The sequence below is a fragment of the Phacochoerus africanus genome, chromosome 8 (assembly GCF_016906955.1).
Source record: "Phacochoerus africanus isolate WHEZ1 chromosome 8, ROS_Pafr_v1, whole genome shotgun sequence".
Lineage (NCBI taxonomy): Eukaryota > Metazoa > Chordata > Mammalia > Artiodactyla > Suidae > Phacochoerus > Phacochoerus africanus.
Genome location: NC_062551.1, coordinates 102,028,833 through 102,047,195, shown reverse-complemented (window position 1 = coordinate 102,047,195; position 18,363 = coordinate 102,028,833). Strand labels below are relative to the sequence as shown.

General features: G+C 38.0%; 1 long non-coding RNA gene across 1 annotated transcript in view; it reads right to left on the bottom strand.

Moving 5' to 3' along the window:
• Positions 1–18,363, bottom strand: part of LOC125134455 (uncharacterized) — a 320,822-nt gene that overhangs the window by 191,212 nt on the left and 111,247 nt on the right. The window contains exon 2 of the long non-coding RNA XR_007136638.1: positions 4,858–5,018. This is a non-coding gene — a long non-coding RNA (uncharacterized LOC125134455). The remainder of the gene's footprint in view (positions 1–4,857; positions 5,019–18,363) is intronic.

Sequence of the window (18,363 nt, the reverse complement as noted above, 5' to 3'; positions counted from 1 at the left end):
GAGATTATATATGAAATGACTCTTTTAGAAAAATCCCTATAATGCAAAAACAATTGGAGTCTTGATACTACTGAACTAAGGTGAATATAAATGTTTCATAAATATCATCTATTTAATTCCAGACCTATATGATATTCTATGCTCTTTCCTGACAATTCATACCAAGAATTATGAGTTACTGCTATTATTCATTTATTTACAGAATGAGGATACAAAATTAAAATATATAAGGAAAATGTGTGTAAGGGGGAAGGTATCAATTTTCTTATGAAGTAGAAGAATAAATAAGAACCTATGATACACTTTGAAAAATTAAAAAAAAAAATCTTCAGTATAAAGTCCTTTTTTTGTCTTTGCAGATTCCTGAACACAATTTAACTTATGGAAATAAGACATGTGGGTTACCAGTGATCACTGCAGTAAACAATATAAACATGAGTGGTCATAGCAAATAAAATTGGCTTTCACTTCCTATTAGCCACCGCTAGCAATACCCAATGTTTAGTTTCCTTCAGAATATTAGAGAAGTAATAGGATTTTCCTTTTCAGGAATAATCGTGGCATACGCTAGAAGTATGTAGGCGGATACCCCAAGTTTCTCCTTACACCTTCCCTAATCTACAAAAAAGTCCTAACTTCCATTCCTGCCTTTCCCAGGAAATGATCAAAACAGTCCTCAGCAACCATATAGGAAATAGGACACATGGTCCAGAAATTTAAGAAAGTGGCATCAATGTACTTGACCTTGCTAGTTTTTGCTAGACATCAAAAATAACAGGAACTCTGTGCACACTTTACTTGGGAGGACATTTTTTCCCTCACAAAGTCTTTGGAAAACATGATACAATGAAAACCAAGACTAAACACCTGGTCATGAACAATACTCCAAAAGTGACAGTCTCCTGTGATCATCTCATTTGGCAGGGGAGTCTTTCTAGAAACACTGAGATCACCTAAAACAAATACCCTGCCCTTGATAATGTCTAGATTATAATGGCAGGCAATGAGATATTTTTAAATTTCTTATTTTTGAATTATAAAAAATTATATTCAAAGTAGAAAAATACACCAGCTATTTGGATAAATGCTCTTGAAGATCTTATAGTTGTTTTTTTGTTTGCTTGTTGGTTTTGTCTTTTTGCCATTTAATGGGCCACTCCCGCGGCATATGGAGGTTCCCAGGCTAGGGGTTGAATTGGAGCTGTAGCTGTCGGCCTACACCACAGCCACAGCAACACGGGATCCGAGCCGCATCTGCGACCTTTGCCACAGCTCACGAAAATGCCAGATCCTTAACCCATTGGGCAAGGTCAGGGATCGAACCTGCAACCTCATGGTTCCTAGTCGGATTCGTTAACCACTGAGCCACAACAGGAACTTCTGTTTTAAAAATTATAAAGGAAATATTTTACGCCACTACAACTAATTGGTTTTAAAATGTTGTTTTTAAAATAAAAACAGTTTCTAACTTTTACATCTAATTGCCTAAGTTCCTTTTATTTACTCAGATACTTTAAGTGGCAAAAAAATGTTAGAAAATGTATTCAAATGGTCTAAATCTTGCCACTATGAAAGATCTTATGGTATATTTACTTGTAAAAATGAAGTAATTTAATTACATCGTTCATGTTAAAAATCTGGCTTGGGCCCAGATGACCTACAAATTAGCTCTGTTGAAAATTTATTTATTAGTTAATCCTACAAATGCCATAAACCCTTAGATGCATTTGAAACATTTGATATATTCTTATTCCTGTTTGCTCATACAATTAAATTATTTAGAAACATTTTTGAAATAAAGCAGAAAAATAAAGAAAATAAAATAAAAATGCTTCATATAGCATATTATCCTTAACCTTGGTATATATCTTTGCACAGTCAACATCAGACCTTAATATGAAAGAAGCAGCCCCATTTTTCAGTTTTCTAAAATTGACTAGTTATTTCAAACCCAGTACTGTACTATGGCAAATAAAATCTGAGTCAGACTTGGGCATTAAGGCTGGATTATGCAATCAAACTCTAAGCATTCAGAACCATGGGACTAAGATGGTACAAAGTTAGAAGGTTACATGAAGTAAGTAGTAAAGAGCATCCTAGAGAGTCTCATACTAAGTGAAGTCAGTCAGATAGAGAAAGACAAATACATATGATGTCACTTATATGTGGAATCTAATAAAAATGATACAAAATAACTCATTTCCAAAACAGAAACAGACTCTCAGATTTCCAGAATAAACTTATGATTACCAAAGGGGAAACATGGAAGGTAGGGATAAATTTGGAGTATGGGATTAACATGGACCCAGTCCTATATATAAAACAGATAACTAATGAGGACCTACTGTATAACACAGGGAAATCTACTCAATATTCTCTAATAACCTATATGGGAAAAGAATGGATATATGTACATGTATAACTGAATCACTTTGTTGTACACCTAAAATCAACACAACATTGTAAATCAACTATACTTTAATAATATTTAAAGATAAATAAATAATAAAAATAAAGAAATAAAACAAAACAAGGAGTTCCCGTAGTGGCTCAGTGGAAAAGAATCTGACTAGGAACCATGAGGATGTCATTTCGATCCCTGGCCTCGTTCAGTGGGTTAAAGATCCGGTGTTGCCATGAGCTGTGGTGTAGGTCACAGACATGGCTCGGATCCCGCATTGCTGTGGCTGTGGTGTAGACCAGCAGCTGCAGCTCTGATTGGACCCCTAGCCTGGGAACCTCCATATGCCATGGGTGTGGCCCTAAAAAGCCAAAAAGCAAAAAGAGTACTCTGCTTTCCTAATATTTACCGTATGATTTTTGTAGACTCAGTAGGCTGGGTCAGCAGTCTAAAGTTAAGGATGAAAACTTAAAGGACAAACAGCCAAACTCTGCTATTAAAAATCATCAAAATGTGAAGCAATTTAAAATGAAATTTATATAATTTCTTCTAGAAAGAAACAAGTTTGGCGAGTTTTAAAAGCAGATGTCCTTAGAGATAATTTAGCATCATAAAATGAGATTTGTGCTTAAATGAAATATATTATATTTTGAGGGTACAAAATGATGATGGTGAATCATGTTTCAAAAATTTAAAAAGTGGCATATGAATTTGCATATATTATTTTATGAAAAATTGTAGACTATCTTGCTTCAATTTCCACAAATTAAAGACTGGCAATATGAGCAATCACATCAAAAGTAAATAAGAATATATTTAAGAAGAATTACAATAATAATGGTAGTAATATTCATAGTAGCCCACATGCGCCATGTACTGTAGCTTGCCTTTTTTATTTTGCACAAAAATTCTCATAGATAGTCTATTGTTTCCACTTCAAAGATGAGACTATTTAGAAACTTTAGAAAAGTTATCCTATAATAAGATGCTAGAAAGTGGCAGATTTGATATCATAAAATTTTAAATACCAAAGATCTTCAGAACTAAAATACATGCCAGATTTGAAAGTCAACCGTCTACTTTTGGAAAATATAGTAATGTCTTCTCGACTTGACTCTGTGAGAATAAAGAAAAGGCAATATAGTAGAAGGGTTTACAGATGAGAAATTTAAGTCTTCAGAGAGAAAATGATCTTAAGATCAAAAACTGGTGAAACTACCCAAGTCCTTACAAATATTCACACAATCAGTTAACAGAATCACCCATTTCTGAACACTTCTTATGGGCTAATGTGTAAATCGGCTCACTTAATTTCACAATGACCAAAGGAGTCATGGCCAAAAGGTGGCAGAATCAGGATTCAAACCAAAGAAATTCATCTCTTCCAAAGTCCATGTTCTCAGCCACCATAATGACCTCCAGCTTTTCTGGTTTCCATTTCCCAGGATTTATCCATCAGGAAACTTACACGATATCCCTTCCCTTATATATAAAATATTTGAAAATCTGTTACATATTGTATATGAATACTCATCCCAAGAGGTTAAGTCCACATAAATATCTTTCTATTTATGTCTCAGTGGTTCTTATTCACCTTGTGTCTCAGGTACTTGTGATGCAGAATAACTTGCATACTTGAGAAGGAAAACCACAGGATGACTTTTTTTTTTCTCAACATCTATCCACCCAAGGGAACCTCATGTCACAGTCAAAGCACCTATTTCATGCCTTAGCTTCTGTCCTCACAGCAGCTCCTGAAGCATCCTTCTAAGGGATACAGAGTCACCTTGCTCATCTTCTTCATCTCCCTCAAAGGCTCCTGCAGTAACTACTTCTATTCTGCCATTCAATTTGATTTCACTGTTTTTTCTCAGCCTCATTTCTGTTTTGATAATTAATCCCAAATGAAGTGACCAGCAATTGAGTATATTAGTATATACTGATGTTGAGGAAAAGGCATGCAGACGAAAAAATTACATGCACGAGAAGGACAGATAAAGGAATCTCACTGTCTGGGCAGGATTTACATGAGGATAATCATAGTTGGTACATTGTCATCATAATCAATTTCAAAGAGATGGCCTCTCTAATTTATACTTATTGATTTTAGAGCAGTAGAAACAACATAGGTTGTAGCAATTACAGGTTTGCTCAAACTGTCCTGTGGTTATATTTTCAAAGAAGGATGCTTGTCATGAAACTCCCCTTGCAATCATGCCAAGACATTATACTTTACATAAATAATAAAAGGATCTTCAAATACATCAGCATATGCATATCTAATAATAAACATATGAATCAATAGACTGATGCCTTTTTACAGTACCCTATTTCTTCCCCTCTACCACGTGTCTGGTTATCATCATTTTCTGATTTGTAACAAGGCAGACCTATTTCAGAACAGGTCATGACATCAAACATCATCCACAACAGTAAATGAATTTTTAAACTCTTACCCAGACTTAGGGAGACCACTGAGATGTGCTCTGCAAGAGCTCCATGAATCTGGGATTCTAGCCACGTCAACTGGAGGCTTGCTGGTCCTTTTAAGAAAGTGTCCCAGGAAAGGTGCGAGTAGTAATTTCAGAAGGTGCTTGGGAACACCGTCCACCAGGTGCTGAAACATGGAAAAGGATAAAAGCAAAATGCAAATCTGTTAACTGAGATTCAGAGATACTTTCCCAATATCACTTATACATATTCAACCACACGCAGAGCAGCCACACTCTCATCGTTACACCAATAGTTCAGAGGCACACTGGCCATCAGGAAAATGGGCTGCAGGTCAGTGGGACAGACTTCATGTCACAGCCCAGTCACCCAACCTGCCTCTTTTGGAAGCCACGTGTATGCTTCTGAAATAATTAATCAATACAAATAAAGTGCAAAACTACAGTGTAAAATAAAGAGTAGTTATTTATGCCTTTTTCTTCTGTTCTTGGTTAAAATTTAGGAAGATAGAATATCCGTGTATTGAGCACATGGCGTAAAGCACTGGATTGGCGCTCTATAGAAATGACCTCCCTTCGCCCTCAGAAGAAATGTTATTACTTCTGTCTTACAAATAAAGTAGATTTAAGGAATTAGTAATTTGCCAAAGTTAGATAACAAGAAAGTGGTAGGGCTGGAATTTAAACCATGTCTGTCTGCTCCTTCAGGTCCTTGTTGCATCTGAACTCTTTCATATTGGAGGGACTATTTCCCATATTTTGATGCTCTACACAGCAAAACAGAGAGTATCTCAAATTTAACTCATTATTGGTTTAATGGCAAATATGATTTTTTATAAACTTGTCCTTAGTTTTCTTATACTGCGTTTTAAGAGACAGATTGAGAATGAAATGAGCCAGTAAAATTCAGCCCATGACGCCAACACATTAAACAACATTCAAAGAAATGTCTCTCCCTCTCTATGATAATGGATCTGATTTATAGTGGAATTTACCACCATAGAAAGATAATAAAAGGCAACTTTTTCAAATTGCTTATAGTCAAATTTACAGAAAAAGTAATATTAGGTACTAATGGCAACTTCAAAACACTATCAAATTTCTAGCAATAGAAGCTGGAAATGAGATTAATTCAACCATCTTTCAGATGGTCCTGCATCCATGTTTGCCTTTAATGTATATATGAAGGGCAAATAAAGTATATGGACATGTCTATTTGTATGTTTGCATTTATACTTTATACACAGAGAGAGAGTTCCCTGTTGGCTCGGCGGGTTAAGTATACAGCATTGTCACTGTTGTGGTCTGGGTTCAATTCCTGGCCCCAGAACTTCCACCCACTTCAGGTGTGCCCATTCCCCCCCCCCGCAAAATGTGCAAAGAACATGAATAGCCAATTCATAATAGAGGAAATCTGACTGGCCAACAAAACACATTTAAAAAAAAAAATGGAATTCCCATTCAGGCTCAGCGGAAGTGAATTTGACTAGCATCCGTGAGGATACAGCTTCGATCCCTGGCCTCGTTCAGTGAGTTAAGGATCCAGCACTGCCATGAGCTATGGTATAGGTCACAGATGCGGCTGAGATCTGGCATTGCTGCGGCTGCAGTGTAGGCTGGACCTACAGCTCCAATTTGGCCCCTAGCCTGAGAATCTCTATATGCCTCGGGTGCGGCCCTAAAATAAAAAGACACCCCCCCCCCAAAAAATGTATACAGACATTTGTGTGTGTGTGTGTGTGTGTAAAACTTTTATTACCTCTCTTCTTAGCTTTGGGCTTCTAAGCAAACATTAAGGCAAGGGGAGCAGTCTCATTAAAGCCTTCACACTGCCTTACCTGCAAGGCTCTATCATGTACCACTCACTGCTCTCTCTGCCTGAAATTCCTCAGCTCTTCTCCAATTTGCCCCACCGTGTGATTAGCTAACTGGTGTGCATCCTCCAGGAAGCTTTCCTTGCCATCTCATGACCACGAGGTGGCCCTGCTCCTGATTCTTTCTCCTCCCAAAGCAACTGGCATGTCCTGTTTCCCTCATTCACAGCTGTGTCCCCAACATTGGCACATCACCTGTCACAGAGGGAGCACTCAGTGGTTATTGGCTGAACTGATGTGAACTCAAAATGTTAAAATATTTTGAAGTCAAATATACTGCTCTTTATGACAGAGTACATTAAGGCAGTATGCCCTTTTTAGAAATCTCCTACATGCCTAATATTCTTTTTCCCCTGATTTTAATGACTCATGCTTTTTATGAGCTAAATTATGTCCATTCCCCACTCCCCAATGCATGTGCTGAAGCCCCAACTCCCAGTATGATGGTATTTGGACATGGGGCTTGCTTCTGTAGCAAGTTCCAAGTTACTGTTTTGTTCTCATAGTTCCTCTATTAATTTGCTAATGTAACACTCTTAATTACTGCTGATCTAAATTATATTAAATATCTGATAGTACATTTAATTTACAGATCATCCCATTGTTTTTTACATATTTTCGTCATTATGCTCACATTTATTTTACTGAATGAATTCTGCAATATTTTTGGCACTCTCCCAACATGTCCCAAAGAAGTTCAAGTGGAAAGTCTACCAAAGGAGGATTTAGAGAAAAAGATAAAATTTGTTTTTTCTATCCAAGAACACATTATTTCCACTCAATATATTTTTATCTCTCAATTAAAATGTTATAGTTTCCCACTAATTCAAAAAGATACCGGCAACCCAATATTCATAGCAGCATTATTTACAATAGCCATGGAGACAACCAAGGTGTCTATTAAGGGATGGATAAGAGTTCCCATTGTGGCTCAGTAGGTAAAGAACTGGACAAAATTTCCTTGAGGATGCATATTCAGTCCCTGGCCTCACTCAGTGGGTTAAATATCGGGCAATGCCGCAAGCTACAGCATAAGTCACAGATATGGCTTGGATCTGGTGTTGCTGTGGCTGTGGTATAGGCTGGCAGCTACAGCTCTGATTCAACCCCTAGCCCAGGAACTTCCATATGCTGCAGGTGTTACTGTTAAAAAGAAAAAAAAAAAAAAAAAAAAGAGGAGTTCCCGTCGTGGCGCAGTGGTTAACGGGTCCAACTAGGAACCATGAGGTTGCGGGTTCGGTCCCTGCCCTTGCTCAGTGGGTTAACGATCCGGCGTTGCCGTGAGCTGTGGTGTAGGTTGCAGACGCGGCTCAGATCCCGCGTTGCTGTGGCTCTGGTGTAGGCTGGTGGCTACAGCTCCAATTCAACCCCTACCCTGGGAACCTCCATATGCCTCGGGAGCGGCCCAAGAAATAGCAACAACAACAACAACAACAACAAAAAAGAGACAAAAAAGCCAAAAAAAAAAGAGAGAAAGATGAGTAGAGAAATATGGGAGGTGGAATACTTCTCAGCCATGAAAAGTATAAAATTTTGCCATGGATGGACCTGGAGGGTATTATGCTTAGTGAACTAAGACAGACAAAGACAAATATTCTATGTTATCACTTACATGTGGAACCTAAAAAATAAAACTAGTGATTATAACAAAAAAGAACCAGATTCACCAATATAGAGAACAAACTAGTTATTACCAGTGGGGAGAGGGACTTGGGGAGGGGCAAGACAGGGATAGAAGGTTAAGAGGTAAAACTACTATGTATAAGATAAACAAACTGCGAGGATATATTATACAGCACATTATTTTATAATGACTTTAAATGGAATATAATCTATAAAAAACACTGAATCATTGTTATATACCTGAAACAAATATAATACTGTAAATCAACTATATTTCAGTAAAGTTATAGTTTTCTCCGTAAGGTATATTCCTCATGAAAATTATTCCAATGAACTATAAACATCACTGTGAATGGAATTTCATTTTTCCATTAGAATTTCTTCTCTCTCTTTCCCTCTTCCTCCCTCCCTCTCTTTCCTTCCTTTTCTCCTTTTCCTTCCTTCTCTCTCTCTCCCTCCCTGTTTTTATTTCTCCTTAGGCAGATTTAATTGTAATATAACATACATTTAGAAAACCTGAAATCATAAGTGTTTACTATACTGAAAATTTACACTGAACACAACCTTGTAACTAGCACCCAGGTCAGGAAACAGAATGCAACACTTCCCAAGCTCTACTCCCCAAGCACTGGAATAACCAACATCCTCAGATAACATCAGGGGTAAATTTTGCCTGTTTTTGAAATTTATATAAATGAAAGCATTCAGTTTGTACATTTTGGAGGTCTGTCCTCTATGATATTATGATTTATAATAAGAAATATACATTTGGATACATTTAGTCCTCCTTCCATTCCTGGCACAGAGCTCCTACAACCTCAAATAGCTCCAGTTCCTGAAATAGCTCCAAAGTGATGAAGGTCAAATGCACGTCTTATGATTCAAACAAGCCCCTTTCAGTCACTTCTGAGTTTATGGTAACAAGGTGACTTTTGAAAAGCCCCTAAGGGTAGAGACTGATTGCCAAGGAAACCAACCACATGATTAGAGTATTAGCATTTTCAGCCCCACCTCCCAGCCTCTCTGGAAGGAAAAGTGGCTGGAGATTGACCCACTCACTAAGGGAGACAATGTTTAATTAATTGTGTTTATGTAATGAAGCCTCCATAAAAGCCCAACACAGGGCCCAGAGAGCTTCTAGGTGGTGAACACGTACAGGACCAAGGGCTAGGTGGGGGTCACACTCCACGAGGAGAAATTTCTGTGCTTGAGATCCTTCCAGACCTTTCCCAATGTACCTCTTCATTTGATGGTCATATTCCTTTCATGTCCCTTTGTCATAGATTGGTGATCTAGTAAGTAAACTGCTTTCCTGAATTCTGTGCGACACCCTTACAATTAATCAAACCCAAGGTGGAAATCATGAGAACCTCCAATTTATAGCCAGTTGGTCAGGTGACAACCTGAGTGTACAACTGGTGCCTAAAAGTGTAGGGATAGTCTTGTGGGACTGAGCCCTTATCCTGTGGGGTCTGATGCTATAACATCAGAATTAAGCTAAATTGTAGAACACCCACCTGGTGTGCAGAGAATCTAAAGAATTGCTTGGTATGGGAAAATCCCCACACACTTGAAGCACTGAGAATACTTAAAATAATAAAGTACTTAGAGTCAGTGAGTAAACAAGTGTTTTTGCTACACCTGTTTCACTCAGCATGTGTGTTAGATTTGTCCAGCTTGTTGTTTGCTTATTCTTACCGCCATGTGATATCACTGTACCATCACATATTTATCCATTTTACTGTATACAGACAGTTTAGGTTGTTCTCAGTTTGGGGATATTATAAATAGTGCTGTAGAGTGTATTATTTTCTTATTTTCCCACCCATTCTAAATATTTTAAATGTTAGAAAGATTTCTAAATATACTACCCTAGCTTTTGGTGAACATATGCATCCTCTTTTTTTTTTTTTTTTTTTTGCTTTTTAGGGCCATACCCATGGCATACAGAAGTTCTTAGGCCAGGGGTTGAATTGCAGCTACAGCGGCCAATCTACACAACAGCCACGGCAAAGCCAGATCCAAGCCGCGTCTGCAACCTACACCACAGCTCACAGCAACGCCAGATCCTTAACCCAAGGAGTAAGGCCAGGGGTTGAACCTGCATCCTCATGGACACTAGTTGGGTTCATTACCACCGTGCCACAACAGGAATTCCCTATGTATCATTTTTTAAGTATACTAAGGGTAGAAATGCTGAATTACAGGATATGCAAATTATTTTGCCTCAGTAGATATTGACAATTTTCCAAAGTGGTTGTACCAATTGATATTCACTCCAGCAATAAATCCAACTTCAATTTGCTTTACACTGTCATTGATATTTGGAATTTTTTTTCATTTCAGTTAGTCTAGTGAACATAGAGTGGCATTACACTGTCATTTCAATATGCATTTCCCCAATGACTAGTGAAATTTTAAAAAATCTATTTATTGACTATATGGATATTCTCTATTATAAGGTCCTGATTTAAACTCTCATTAATTTTTAATAGATGTTTGCTTTTATGGGGGTTTTTTAGGGTCACACCCATGGCATATGGAGATTCCCAGGCTAGGGGTTCAGTCAGAGCTGTAGCTGCCAGCATATGCCACAGCCACAGCAACGTAGGATCCAAGCTTCATCTGCGACCTACCCCACGGCTCACAGCAACGCTGGATCCATAACCCACTGAGCAAGGCCAGGGATTGAACCTTCGTCCACGTGGATGCTAGTCAGATTCCTTAACCACTGAGCCACAATGCGAACTCCTGCTTTTATGTTATTTTTAATATGGGATTTCTTTATACTTGGGATATATATGTGTGTGATCACATATATACATACTATAAGAGAAAATGGTCTCCTGTTTTTCTTCTAAAAGTTTTATTGTTTATACCTCATGTTTATTTATGCTCCATCTGAAATTGACTTTTGTGTAACAGAAGTAAAAGCAGGGAGTTCTCTTGTGACACACCGAATTAAGGATCTGGTATTGTCACTACAGTGGCTTGGTCAATGAACTTCCACATGCCATGGGCATAGCCAAAAAAATAAAAATAAACCCACACATTCTTAACAATGAAAGGATACTTAACAAGGAAAATATTTGTATTTCTCTATCCTTTTTTTTTGTCTTTTTTTTGTCTTTTTGCCTTTTCTAGGGCTGCTCTCACAGCATATGGAGCCTACGCCAGAGCCACAGCAATGCGGGATCCAAGCCGCGTCTGCAACCTACACCACAGCTCATTGCAATACACCACAGCTCACTGCAATGCCGGATCCTCAACCCACTGATCAAGGCCAGGGATCAAACCCGCAACCTCATGGTTCCTCGTCGGATTTGTTAACCACTGCGCCACGACGGGAACTCCGTATTTCTCTATCTTAAAACCACCGTCTTATTTAATGGAAAACCCTAGAAAACACATCTACTCAGATCAGGAACAGGGGGAGGATGCTCAATATCTCTATCATTATTCACCATTGTATATTCAGTATTAGCAACTACAACTAAATGAAATAAAGAATTAGTAAGGAAGAGGCAAAACTATTTCCACTTGCAAATGATGTGATACCTGGACAATGCTAAAGAATCAATAAAAACAGTACCTCCAACACCACAAGTTAGTAAGGCAAAAGAATATGAAATTAATATTCAGGAATCAACACCTTCCATAAGGCAATGCATTATAAGCACGTAACAATCACACTGAAGAGGATGGGAAAGAACAGTAACCTAAGAAACTGTAGAAAACAGTGTTGTGATTGCATAAATTTAAGGCAAAAGACAAAAAGGACTGCACACAGATATTACACTCCAGTTAAAGATTTGTTTTTCACAGAGGTATAAAATGGCAATTGCGAAACTACAGACATTTCCAGATTGAGTAAATAATTAAATATGCTGATGATAATGAAAGTGAGGTTTCTCAGAGTTACTAGAAACAGAAGGAAGTTGGCTGGAATGAAACCCTGTGATGATGGACTGGAATCAGATGTATCAATATAAACTCAGGATTCTATATGTGTGTGTTTGTGTGTTTACACAAATAGATATCAAACAGATATAGATCTGTGTGCGCACGCATGCATGTTTGTGTATATACACCTATGTCACAGCTCTGTAAGGTAAGAAAGAAATTAGAAGCAATGGTTAAAGTTCAATGAACATACTTAGCACCCAGATCTTGGTTTCTAAATACTTTTCTTCAATAAAATGAACCAAAATCCCAGGAAGAATGGTTGATCTCAGGAATGAGGCAGAAATGAGCATGGTGAGGGAATGGGGCGAGATGAGCCTTAGAGATCCTGTGGGCCCAGAAGGTGAGCAAGGGCTGAAATTCCAATGGTGTGTGACAAGGACAGAGGAGCCAGTCTGCAGGTGCTCTCAATGGTCAGATAACAATGAATTTTATCTCATGGAATAATACAAATATCCTTGAGTTCATACGACAAATAAGTGGCTGAATGAATAAATAAGAATGAGAGTGCTCATCCGTAGAGTAGCATTCAAATTAGTAAATACAGAAGGAATGAGGTAAATAGAAAATCACCATCTGGCAACCACCACAGTAATAGCTGCTTCAGAGGCATGAATCAGTGATGGAGGCTAAAATTAGTGGGCAAAGCTATATGAGAAAACAGGATATTTGTGTGGCCTCAAACTGTCTTCCCCCAGGTACTTATTAACTACAAGGGGAAAAGATGTAAATTTATAGTGGAGGAAACTGACAGACTCCACCTCAATCAAGTGATCAAAATTATCATCACCAGGAAGGAGACATGTCAACATAGTTTACCTCCTTATATGACTCACTGAGGTCACATCATCACTTCTAGGGTATTTCTTGCCAAAATGAGTAATCTGAATTTAATCATGAAGGAACTGAGACAAACCCAAATTAAGAGGGGGCACCCCCAAATTAACTGGCCAGAACTGTTCTTTGAAGAGAGACAAAGTCAAAAGATGTTTCTCAAGTGAAAGGAGAATAAAGAGACATGACAACTAAATAAAGTGTGTCATGCTGGATTTGATCCTGCACTGGAAAAAGACATGGGTGGCACAATCAGCAAAAAGTAAAGAAGGTTTACAGATAGTATTTGCTATAAAAATCAGTACTAATTTCATGATTTTATAACTGTACTACAGTTATGTAACATGTCAAGATTTAGTGAAGCTAGGCGAGGAGTTTATGAGAATTCCTGTTAATATTTTTGCAAACATTTTCTAACTCAACTTAGTTTAAAATGAAAGTCTGGGAGTTCCCGTCGTGGCGCAGTGGTTAAAGAATCTGACTAGGAACCATGAGGTTGCGGGTTTGGTCCCTGCCCTTGCTCAGTGGGTTAACGATCCGGCGTTGCCGAGAGCTGTGGTGTAGGTTGCAGACGCGGCTCGGATCCCGCGTTGCTGTGGCTCTGGCGTAGGCCGGTGGCTACAGCTCCGATTCAACCCCTAGCCTGGGAACCTCCATATGCCGCGGGAGCGGCCCAAGAAATAGCAACAACAACGAAAAAGACAAAAGACAAAAAAAAAAGTCTGAAAACATATCAAAAGTACCTATAAAATGAATAGCAGACTAAATTCAAAGGTAATAGATAAAAGAAATTAATAAAAATAGTATGAACATAATTGAGTTGAAGAAATATATAATCGGAAAACCAATTATGCCAAGTTGTTTCTAGAAACTCTTCACAGGACAGTAAGAAAAATGATATTTAGCTATACCACATGCAAATGAGGGCATGACTACAATAAATAAAAGGGTGTTAGAAATAGCTGTATGCTAGTAACTTACAAAACAGAAGAGTCAAGAACCCACCATCTGTGTAGCCATCTAATTTATGACAAAGATGCCATTTCAGTAAGTAGGGAAAACAACAAATAGAGATGTTTCAATAAACAGTGCTTGAAAAACTGAAGATGCACATGGAAAAAAATAAGTCTTGACCCTATCCTCAAACTGTACCCAAAACATAAAAACAATTCCAAATGGACTGTAGATTAATATGAAAGGTAAAACAAGATAGCTTCTAGGAAAATGGCTAAAATTACAATAACCAATACCAGGTGTTAGCAAAGATATAGAAGTAGATTTCAAACGTGACTGGTCCAAGCATCAATTGGTACAATCATTTGAAAAGATTGTGTGGTTTGCAGTATAAGGAATAACTGGCCGATGGGACCTTCCGCATAGCACAGGGAACTCTACCCAATATTCTGTGATAATCTATAAGGGAAAAGAATCCGAGAAAGAAAGGATGTCTATATGTGCATAACTGAATCACTTTGTTGTACAGCAGAAATTATCACAACATTGTAAATCAAGTATACTTCCAGAAAAACTTTAAAAAATGAAAATAAATAAATAAACAAAAGATTAGGCAGCTAAGGCTGAACAAATAGAGCTTTTGACCAGCATTCCACTTTCAGGAATATAACCAAGGGAATGAGTAGGTATAGGCACCAAAAGACATGAACTGGAACCATGACAGCAGTTTACTCATAAAAGCCAAAACCCAGCAACAGGGTCCATCAATAATAGAATTGGTTAATCAATTATGGATCGACCAATCTCGCCAAGATAATATAAAGTTAAAAAATATCAAGAGAGGAGTTCCCGTCGTGGCGCAGTGGTTAACGAATCCGACTAGGAACCATGAGGTTGCGGGTTCCGTCCCTGCCCTTGCTCAGTGGGTTAACGATCCGGCATTGCCGTGAGCTGTGGTGTAGGTTGCAGACGCGGCTCGGATCCCGCGTTGCTGTGGCTCTGGCGTAGGCCGGTGGCTACAGCTCCGATTCAACCCCTAGCCTGGGAACCCCCATATGCCGTGGGAGCGGCCCAAAGAAATAGCAAAAAGACAAAAAAAAAAAAAAAATCAAGAGAACATAGTGTATCATTCCATGTGTATAGTCAATAAAACCTAACATCATCTATAGTAGAAATACATTAAAGTGATTACCTCTGGGAAGTATTAATTGTATTTACTGTATTGACTGCAGTTGCCAATGTATACACATTAATTGGTAAGAGCAATAAGGGAGTTCTTTGGGCTGGTGATAATATTCTGTACCTTTAGATTAAGAAGGGTTAGGCAGGTGTACTCGCCCCTCATGTTCATTAAGCTGAACACTTAAGATTCGTGTGCTATGTTGTATGTAGGTTATAATTCAGTGAAAATTAAAAGTTTTTTTCTTGAATAAACTTTTGTCTTCATTTTCATAGTTGAAATATTCCACTTTATCAGACTGAGCTTTCTACAGGATGCAATTAAAACCAAGTATTAAATCTGAGAATGTAGCTGTCCATAAAATAACAGAAAAAAGAGAAAGAACGGTTTTTATTGTCCAAATCCTTTGCTGAAAATGGATGCTCTGGCTCTCTGTTCACTGCTTTGTAGAGTAAGGAAGATAATATCATGGCTTATACAATAAATCTGTTTAAAGTGTTTATTTCTTCTCAAAAAAAATGGAAGAATGTGTTAATTATTGCATGTTAGTTTAGCACTCTGCGGCATCTTAGAAACATATTTTAACTTATGTGTACCAGTCCTGATTAATAAAAAACAAATTTAAAATGAGGGCTTAGAGTTCCCGTCATGGCTCAGTGGTTAACGAATCCAACTAGGAACCATGAGCTTGTGGGTTTGATCCCTGGCCTCGCTCAGTGGGTTAAGGATCCGGCATTGCCATGAGCTGTGGTGTAGGTCACAGATGTGGCTCTGACCCCACGCTGCTGTGGCTCTGGCATAGGCCAGTGGCTATAGCTCTAATTAGACCCCTAGCCTGGGAACCTCTACATGCTGTGGGAGCAGCCCTAGACAAGGCAAAAAATAAAATAAAAGAGGGCTTAATAATAGGGTATTATATTTTTCTAAAGAAAACACATCTAGGAGTTCCCGTCGTGGCTCAGTGGTTAACAAATCCAACTAGGAACCATGAGGTTGCAGGTTCGATCCCTGGCCTTGCTCAGTAGGTTAAGGATCCAGCATTGCCGTGAGCTGTGGTGTAGGTTGCAGACAAGGCTCGGATCCCTCGTTGCTGTGGCTCTGGCGTAGGTGGGCGGCTACAGCTCTGATTTGACCCTTAGCCTGAGAATCTCCACATGCCGTGGGAGTGGCCCTAGAAAAGGCAAAAAGACAAAAAAAAAAATACATCTAGCTATATGTACTGGCTAAAATACCAATATGAAACAACATACATCAGTTTTGCTCAATATTAAAAGTATAATCACACTTCCTTTAATAATTATAAAATTTCTATAATTTTCCATTTCTACCAAGTCCAGTCAACTAGCTAAAGTCAACCAATATTAGCTTGAAATCCCTGAAACTGACATCTTCCATGATTTTTTTTCTCTTAAAGTTTTGCTAAAAGAGAAAAAAAAAATCAGTCCCTCTCCTTCAGGATTTCACATTCTATCATGGAAGACAAAGATTTACAATGTAACTAAACCTACACTCCTCACACTAGAGCAAGTGAGATGTTCAGGATCTCTATTAGCATCTAAGCTACTCACAGGGCCTGTATACAATGCAGTGTCTTGAATATGGCTGGGTATCAAGATTTATTTTTTTTCTAAATTCCATAAGGCAAAAAGAAATTTTTTTTAATTTTTTCTAAATTCTTAAGGCAAAAAGAAAAATTCATTTATGATCAATATCTTCTGTGACGAGAAGGCTGGGAAACACACGTTCAATTATAATGAGCAAGATAATACAATACATTAAATCTGGCAGTTGGGATATTTCCCATTATCTAGAAATGTTATTTCCTACACTTCTGTTCAATACCAATGCCAGGTAATCAGGTATTGCTATGTATACACAAAATGTCATTTACAGATCCAGGAGGGAGAAAGGGGAACTGCAGTAGGACCATTTGGATAATCTTGTTTTCCCTAGAACTTTGATAGGGTTTCATAACCTACAAATATCTATTATACACTATAAAGGTCTTTTGTGGCTTTTATTCGACTTTGGTTCTCCTCCGTTCATCCAGTAAATAAAGTTTGTCAGTCCCTCTGAACTTATTAACTCTTCCTACTGCCATAACCAATGTTTCAATTTGTAGGCTGGATCTAATTACTGAAGCATTTATTAGAACCCAGGCAGCAGCAGGTTATTATCTTACTAATTAATGCTCCACAGGAGACTTTGGAATTAATATAGGCCACTCTGGAAAAATAATGACCACTGAAATCATGGCCCTAATACCCACGTCAGGGAGCACACTCAAATACAATCCATCTCATTAGGAGTTTAGCAAAAGATGGAGAGGTTAACCCCAATAACCTGCAGAGAAGCCGGAAGATTCCATGGGTTCATGGCTACAAGAAAATGCTACCTGAGCAGATCATCCTCGGTTCTGCCTTGATGAGTCTGCCAGTGATGCAAACACCACAGAAAGGAATAGTAAGGAAGAATTACATAACCCTTTCTCCACCAATTGTTAGCTTGTTTGCTATAGATTTAAACACTGCCACAGGCTCCTAGTGGTTGGCAGCTCACGCTGTGGAAAATGTCACTGGGTTTCGCTACCCTACTAGCTGTGCTCCACAGAGCAGAAAATTAAGCCTGACATATTTGGGGGAGGAGTTTCCTGGTTTGTAAGAATTTATAAAAATAGCCATACTTATTTATTCCAGGGTCACATTTGTAAGTTCTCAGTAGTTCTGAGATAAATAATCGTATCACACCTGCTCAATTCGTAGCTCATTCTCTCAGGTGAATAGACGTGTTTCTAACGTCAAAAGACACATATAGATACAGCACAATAAAATACTTCTATAGCATCTGAAAATAAGTGAAAAAAAATCTATCTGAAACCATGTATTTCTGCTTCAGTTTATTCTGAGTCTTTTGAATAAGGTCTGAGTACGTAATCATTTATCAAAGTATTCATGTTTCATCATGAATAACCTAGATTTGATGTACAAATAGAACCAGGAATTTAAGTCAAACTCGCTCAAATTTATTTTGTTTCATTATACATTTTGTTGAACTATCTAAAATTGAAAACTAATGATCCTTTAG